At 37.2% G+C, this 8,863-nt stretch overlaps 2 pseudogenes; one reads left to right on the forward strand and one right to left on the reverse strand.

Moving 5' to 3' along the window:
- The first annotated feature begins 6,625 nt into the window (after nt 1-6,625).
- On the forward strand, nt 6,626-6,936 carry LOC120586033 (prothymosin alpha-like; annotated as a pseudogene).
- A 1,372-nt stretch (nt 6,937-8,308) lies between these two features.
- On the reverse strand, nt 8,309-8,427 carry LOC120586093 (uncharacterized; annotated as a pseudogene).
- Nucleotides 8,428-8,863: the final 436 nt, after the last annotated feature.

Genomic DNA, 8,863 nt, shown 5'->3' on the forward strand with positions numbered 1-8,863 from the left:
TAAATAAAATGACAGAACAATTTTATTGGTATATTAAAAGTAAAACATACCATGAAAACCCCAGAAAGTAGAGATCTCAAGGATTTTTCAACATTAAGAAATCTATTAATGTAATCCATCAAATTAAAATGTCAAATGCGAGCCTTCCATCCCAAAACAGCTGCTTATACATTCTTCTCTAGTGTACATGGAACATTCTCAAGAATCAATCATATACTGGGACACGCAGATAGCCTCAACAAATATAAGAGTTGAAATCATACCAACCATATTCTCTGAACATAATGCTTTGAAACTAGAGATCAACTACAAAAAGAAATAAGGAAGAAGCACAAACACGTGGAGATTAAACAACATGCTACTGAAGAATAACTGAGTCAGAGAAGAAATAAAAAGAGAGATCAAAAGATACATAGAAACGAATTATAATGATAATACAACATATCAAGCTTTTGGGACACGGCAAAAGCGGTCATAAGAGGAAAGTTCATATCATAACAGGCCTATCTCCCAAAACAAGAACAAGCCCAAATAAACACCTAATACTTCATTAAAAGGAAGAATAAATGAAGCATAAAGTCAGCAGAAGGAAAGAAATAATCAAAATTAGAGCAGAAAAAATGAAATTGAAAACAAATAAATAATAGAAAAAATAAATACAACAAAGAACTGATTCTTTGAAAAAGTTAATAAAATTGAGAACCCCCTGGCTAGACTCACTAAAGAAAAAATAGAAAGGACACAAACAAAATCAGGAGTGAAAGATAGAAAATGACAACAGACACCACAGAAATACAAAGGATCATGCAAGAATAGTATGAAAAAGTGTATAACACCAGATTAAATAACCTAGAAGAAACGGATCAGTACTTAGAAAAATGCAACCTTCCTAGACTAAAGAAGAAGAACTGGAAAATCTAAATAGACTGATCAGCAGTATGGAAATTGAAACAATCATTAAAAATCTACCAAAAAGTAAAATTCTAGGACCACATGGCTTCACCAGTGAATTCTACCAAACATTCAAAGAAGATTTTATACCTATTCTCCTCAAACTCTTTCAAAAAACTGAAGAGAAGGCAATACTTCTCAACTCATTTTTGGAGGCCAATATTACTCTGATACCAAAACTTGGTAAAGATAACACAATAAAAGAAAACTACAGACCAATATCTCTCATGAACTCAGATGCAAAAATTCTAAATAAGATACTAGCGAACCAAATACAGAAACATATAAAAAGATTATACACAACGATCAAGTGGACTTCATCCTACAGGCATAAGGATGGTTCAACATAGGCAAATCGATTAATGTGATACACCACATAAACAATTTAAAAAATAAGAATCATATGATCATATCAATAGATGCAGAAAAAGCCTTCGACAAGATACTGCATCCATTTATGATAAAAACACTTAACAAAATCTGTATAGAAGAACAAGTATGATAACATAATAAAGGTCATCTATGACAGACCCTCAGTCAACAATATAATTAATGGTGAAAAACAAAACAATTTCTCTCTAAAATCAGAAACTAACAAGGCTGTCCACCATCGCCATTATTATTCAAAATAACATTGGAGGTCCTAGGGAGTGCAATCAAACAAGAGAAAGATATAAAAGGCATCCAAATAGGATACGAAGAAGTCAAACGATTTTGCAGATGACATGATTTTCTTTATAGAAAACCCTAAAGACTCCACAGAACACTACTAGAAACAATAAGCAAATACAGTAAAGTTTCTGGGTACAAAAATCAACGTTCAAAAATTCATAGAATTCCTATACTCTAATAATGAAGTATCAGAAAAAGAAGAGGAAAAATAATTCTTTTTGCAATTGCAACAAAAAAAGATAAAATAACTGAAAATAAATTTAATGAAACGTGAAGGACCTTTACAATGAAAACTAAAAGACTCTATTAAAAGAAATGGAAAGATATTCAGGAGTCTTGGACTGGAAGAATCAACATAGGTAAAATGACCATATTACCTAAAGCATTCTACAGATTTAATGCAATCCTCATCAAAATTCTTTCGTATTTTTTAAAGAAATAGAACAAAAAAATCATCAGATTTGTATGGAAGTACAGAGGACCCTGAATTGCCAAAGGCATCCTGAGGAAAACAAAAAACAGAGAGAGAGAGAGAGAGAGAGAGAGAGAAATAAAAGACATCACTCTGTCTGACTTCAAATTATACTACAAAGCAACAGGAATCAAAATGGCATGGTATTTGCAGCAAAACAGACACATGGACCAGTGGAACAGAATCGAGAGTACAGAAGTAAATTCATATTTATATGGGCAAGTAATTTTAGACAAAAAAGCCAAAAACATACAGTGGCGAAAGGAAAGCCTTTTCAAGAAATAGTGCTGGGAAAACTGGAAAACTACCTGCAAAAGAGTAAAATTAGACTGTGGTCTATCACCACACACCAAAATTAACTCAAAAATGGATTAAAGACTGTAATATAAGATGAAACAACAAAATGCATAGAAGAAAGCATAGGAACTAAACTCGAGGACCTTGGACTTAAAGGGAATTTTATGAATTGATCTCAAAAGGTAGGGAATTAAAAGCTAAAATAAATGAAAAGGACTGCATCAAACTAAAAAGCTTCTGCTCAGCAAAAGTAATTGTCAACGTGGTAAAGAGACCTTGGTAAACTAAAAAGTTTCTGCTCAGCAAAAGAAATTGTCAACGTGGTAAAGAGACATTCGAATGGTAAATATATATTTGCAAGCAATGCTTTTGATAAGGGCCTAATATCTAAAATATACAAAGAACTCATACAACTCAATAACAACAACAACAACAAAAAAAAAAACAAATGATCCAATCAAAAAATGGGCAGAGGACCTGAACAGACACTTCTTTATATAGGACATACAAATGGCGAACAAATATTTGAAAACATGCTCAATATCGCTAGCTATTAGGGAAATGCAAATCAAAACCACAATGAAATACCTTCTCACACCTGTTAGACTAGCTATAATCAATAGGACAAGTAATAACAAATGCTGGAGAGGATGCAAAGGAAAAGGAACCCTCATACATTGCTGGTGGGACTGCAAGTTGGCACAACACTATGGAAAACAGTATGAAGTTTCCTCAAAAAACTAAGGATTGATCTACCATACGATCCAGCAATCCCTCTACTGGGTATTTACCCCCAAAGACTTGAAAACCGATATCTGAAAAGATATTTGCACACCGATGTTCATAGCAGCATTTTTGCAGTGGCCACAACATGGAAGCAACCGAAGTGTCCTACGATAGATGATTGGCTATAGAAGCTGTGGTACATATATACAATGGAATATTACTCAGCTATTAGAAGCAATGAAATACTGACATTTGCGACAACATGAATGGATCTCAAGAAAATCATGCTAAGCAAAATAAGCCAGACAGAAAAAAGGTGAAAATCACATGATATCACTTATATGTGGGATACAAACCTAAAAACAACAAATGAGCAGGACAAACAAACAGAGATTCATGGACATGGTTTATAGACTAGTGGTTACCAGAGGACTATAGAATAGTGGTTACTAGTGGGATGGGGGAGGAGAGGGGAGGTAGACAATGTCAAAGGGGTCAAATATAGGGGGATTGGAGGAGGGTGAATTGGGTAAAGGGGATCAAATATATGGTAGCTGAAGGAAACTGGACTTTGTGTGGTAAACACACAATAGAATATACAGATGTCAAATTATAATGTACACCTGAAAATTATATAATTGTATTAACCAATGTTACCCTCAATAAACTTAAGAAAATTATTTACAATGGAATCTAATTTTAGTGCATACATTTTATTTCATTGTTATTCACAGTTATCAAAAAATGCTGCCTCCTTAGAGAAAAAAAAATAGCATAGATGATAGAGACTCTGTTCATGCCTCTGGTGACCAAATCAAAGTTGCGACAGAAACAAGGAGTAGTAGCAAGGAAAATTTGCCTGGGATCTCGATGAACAAGCTATTCAACTAGGGAGAAATACTAGAAATCACCCTGCAACAGCAGAAGGCAGGATGAGGCGAGGACGTGGGGCTGCCCAGTCTCCAGCAGCTGAGTGAGATGGAGGCTGTGGCAGTGGCAGCAGCAGCAGTCTCTTAAAGGGGCCACGTCTGCGAGCAGATTTTCGCAGTGAGAGACCTGCTCGCTCTGAGCACCAGTGCCGATTAGGCTTCACGCAGGGTCACCACAGACTTACAGGGAGACATTGTCAGAGTGAGATCCAAGGCAAGACTTGCTCTGTACAGAAGTGTCAGCAGTATATCCATGTTCCTTGTTGAGCCCTTCCCCCTCCCGGTGCTCCAGGTACAGTGCTGCCATAACCATGACATCATCGAACTGGATAACAGAGGTCACTCCTCCCAGAGGCTTCCCTGAAACCCCACCTCCCCTGACTCAATGTGCCACCCAAGTCACATCCAGGCATATCCTCAGTGAATCAGGTGCTCCTTGCTGAGCAGCTAGACTCACACTGCTAGTAGCTGGCTTTGGTTTCTCGTGTGGCCTTTTAAGGCAACTATAAGTACAACAGTTTTGGATTGCTTGTTGAATCTTAACAGGTGGCCCCGGAGGGGTAGCAGCTTGGGCTATATTTGGCCTGCAGCTGAACCCCTTTCAGGACTGTGCCACTGGACACCTACTGCACAAAGCCACACCAATAAGACTGGGAGACTTAGGAGCTTTGCTTAGTACATAGAAACAGACATGGAAAGGCAGCCAAAATGGGAAGACAAAGAAGCAGAAACCATATGAGAGAAGAGGACAGAGATCCAGATATAATGGAGTCAAGTAATCTAACAGATGCAGAGTTTAAAACACTGGTTATAAAGATGCTCAATGAACTGTTGGGAAGTGTAGATAAATTCAGTGAGAACTTCAGCAAAGAGATAAAAAACATGAAAATGGAAATGGAAATTATAAAAGACAACCAGTCTGAAATGAGCAACACATTATCTGAGATGAAAAGTATATTAAATGGAATAAACAAAGAAATAAACAAAATGAATTAAAAAAAGGATCAAATGTCCTATCTAAAGGACAGAATAGTAAGAGATAAGATGACAAGACTATTAAAATAATTTAAGGAGCATATGGAACACATTAAGGATCCAAATATCTGTTTGATCAGCATAACTGAGGAAAATCAAGATGTTGAACAGCTGTTTGAAGAAATAATGATGGAAAACTTCCCTAACCTGGTGAAGGAAATGGACATAAAACCCCGGGAAGCTCAGAGAATTTCAAAAATCAGGGCTCAAAAGAGGCCCACACAAGACACATCATAATTAAAATTCCAAATGTTAAATACAAAGAAAGAATATTAAAAGCAGCGAGAGAAAAACAGATAATTACTGATAAGGGAATACCCATAAGACTTGCAGCTGATTTCTCAAAAGAAACTATGCAGGACAGAAGGGCTTGGCACAAAATAGTCGACAAATTGAATACCCAGAATCTACAACCAAGGATACTTTATCCAGCAAAGCTATCATTTAGAGTCGAAGGACAGATAAAGAGCTTCCCAGACAAAATAAGCTAAGGGAATTTATCGCCACCAAGATAGTATTACAGGAAATGCTGGAGGAACTTCTTAAAGAAGAAAAAACATGTATCAAAAACATGAATAAAGAATGGTTCTTTATTCATCCCTATCAATAAGTACCTTAAATGGAAAAGAATTAAGTGCTCCAACCAAAAGATAGAGTGGCTGAAAGGATAAGAAAACAAGACCCCTACATATGCTGCCTACAAGAGATTCACTTCAGATTAAAAGACATACACAGACTAAAAGGAAGGGGATGGAAAAGAATATTGCTATGAAAGACCTAGAAGGTATTTAAGTCACAGAGAAAGATAAACACTATATGATTTCACTTATATGCAAAATCTAAGGAAAAAAAAAAGAACAAACTAATCAAAAACAGACTCTAAAATAAGGACAGGCGTGATGGACAGAGAGAAGGGTTTGGGAGGCTTGGAGAATGGGGTGAATGGTTAAAGAAATTTTCTGGGAGTGTGTGATGGATAGTCCTGGGGGGACTTGAGGAGCATGGCATAGGAATGCAGTTAGCATTAATATGTTGGCTAGGTGGAGGGTCAGGGGAGGAAGGGAGCAATTGGGGGGATCATTTTACGAACTATATGGATGTCTAACCAATGTACTGTATACTTGAAACTAATTAAAATAAATATTTTTTTTAAAAAATCCTGCCTCTCGAAAACCCGATGACATTTCCATCAGAACTTAAGAAATGATGGCAAAGGGGGAAGGAATTCTAAGCCTAGAGAAGAGAATGCACAAATGCATGAAAGCAACAAAGAATAATGAATTCAGAAACTGGAGAGTCTTTTGGATACTTAACAGTGGTTCTTAACCTTGAGTTATCTGATGTATCTTCAAAAAATTATATTCCTAACTGGTTGCTCTGAAAAGCCATTTTTGCATTGCTTTCATGCCTGGCTCTCTGCTCACTGCAGCCCTTTTGGTCATGCACTTTTTCCATCGCTGTGGACTCTGGCACCTTTTTTGCTAGTCCTCCAACTCTCACTTTCTTTTGAAACTGCTGTGTTGGATCATCGGCCTGCCCCTCCATGTCAGACATGGCCATGGACACCAGCTCTGAGATCACCACCAAGGACTTAAAGGAGAAGAAATTTGTGGAGGAGGCAAAGAATGGAAGAGAAGCACCTGCTAATGGGAACACTAATGAGGAAAATGAGGAACAGGAAGCTGACAATGAGATAGATGAAGAAGAGGAAGAAGGAGGGGTATGAAGAATTGGAGGAAGGTGATGATAAGAAGGAGGATGGAGATGAAGATGAGGCTGAGGCAAACAGGAAGCTCAAGATGATGAGGATGAAATGTTGACACCAAGAAGCAGAAAATCAATGAGGATGACTAGATAGCAAGAAAGGAAAAGTTAAATTTAAAGAGAAAATAAAAAAAAAGGTCGCCATGACCTATTCACCATCCATTTCCCATCTCAGAATGTGGTCATCTTCGAGTAGAGTGCTGCCTGCCTGCCCACTGCAGGCCGCACAACCCACAGATGACACATGCTCTCCACCACCTATTCCACAATGTGAATTTGTAACAGGGAAAGAACTTCCAACGCTCTGCTTTTATTTTTTTCTTAAATGTACTTTAAAAAGGAAAATTTGTATATTTTTATTTACATTTTATATTTCTTTCTGTACATGTTGTTAGGGATCAGCCATTTTTTTATTATCTCAGGATGACCAAACCAGCCTTTGCAGCATTCTCTGTCCTGCTTCCGACTTTACTTGTAGTGTGAATGTGTTCATTATAATCGCAAAGGAGAAAATACACCTTGTAAAAAAAAAAAAGCAAAAATAACAACGAAATAAATCTTATTCTGAGCATTCTGGTTACTTTTTTATGTGTGTTCTTATCTGTACTAGTAGTTAGTTTTTTATGAAATTGTTAAAAAGGCCAAAGATAAAAGATTTCATTATTTTTAGGGTTTTTTTGGTCTTTGAAGTCGTTTAATTTATTGTATTTTTGGCCTGTTTGATGTATGTGTGAAACAATGTTGACCAACAATAAATCAGAATTTTATTTTGTTAAGTTGTTCTAACAATAACAACAAAAAGAAAGTTCTGGTTCCCATTCCAATGATTCTGATTCAGGAGGTTGGAGTGGGACCCAAGAATCTGAATGGTAAGCAAGACTCACCCTCTCACCCAGATGAACCTGATGCATGACAAGGGGAAAAATCCTGCGCTAGAATTTTCTGAAGGTAGAAAGCAAGGAAAGGTCAGACTCAGAAAGTCTAACAGCCTTATTTATCTTTTGAGTCAAGCCTGAGACTACCCCTTGGACTCTATCTCTGGCTTAGGACTGCAAGCCAATGATCAAATAGATCATTGAATCAGTTTTGGCTGTGGGCTGCGAGCATACGTACCAGCCCAATCACCTTGATCTTTTGTTCTTAGCTCAATTACAGTCCTCAGAATAAAGCTAAGATAGCTGCTAGTACATTCTGTGTGCCAGAGGCATGAATGCACCAACAGCTCTTCACTGGTGTTAGTTATTGGCCAAATTTATCCTTAAACAACCCACCCCTCCCAAAAAGATATGGAATGGGATCAGTTTCTGGCTATTCTCTTTGAAGCTATGGGCCTTAATTAATTAATTAATTAATCAATTTATTTATTTATTTTTAGGCGACGCAACCCTTGGTTGACCTCGCAGATTGCAAAGACCTTGCCAGCTTAAAATCCCTTCTTTTTTAAATTTTTAAATATTTTTTATGCCTACAGCACCTGGTCTTCCTAGGTAATCTCCCATCCAAGTACTAACCAGGCCCAACCCTGCTTAGCTTCTGAGATCAGACGGGATCGGGCTTGTTCAGGGTGGCATGACCATAGACTATGGGCCTATATTTAAAACATACCAATTTTAATGTCTCTCTTTGAGATATTTCAAACAGGAAGGTGAGGAAATGAGGCTAAAGTTAAAAACAAAGACACAAAAAGTACTACACCAGAAATAAATGCAGAGCCAATTTAATACCTGACCAGTATTCATTAAGCAGCTGATGTATTCCTGGAGCAGTACAAAATGCTATAGGAAAGGGAATGCCATTATTCCTGTTCCCAGGCAGCTTAAAGTCCAGGTGTGAAAGAGAAAACTAAAGCACATGAAGATGTGCTTTTAGGTTCTGCACTGAATTCTGATTTGTGGGCGCGTAGGAGTTTCCCCCCATACTACCTCCAGCAATGCTCTGGACACCACCTGGGTGTTCTACAATTCAGAGTAATTCTGTCAATATATACTGGTACATAGTGTTAAATCACAAAGGTTAA

The sequence above is a fragment of the Pteropus medius genome, unplaced genomic scaffold (genome assembly GCF_902729225.1).
Source record: "Pteropus medius unplaced genomic scaffold, Ma_sr-lr_union100, whole genome shotgun sequence".
In the NCBI taxonomy this organism is placed as follows: Eukaryota; Metazoa; Chordata; class Mammalia; order Chiroptera; family Pteropodidae; genus Pteropus; species Pteropus medius.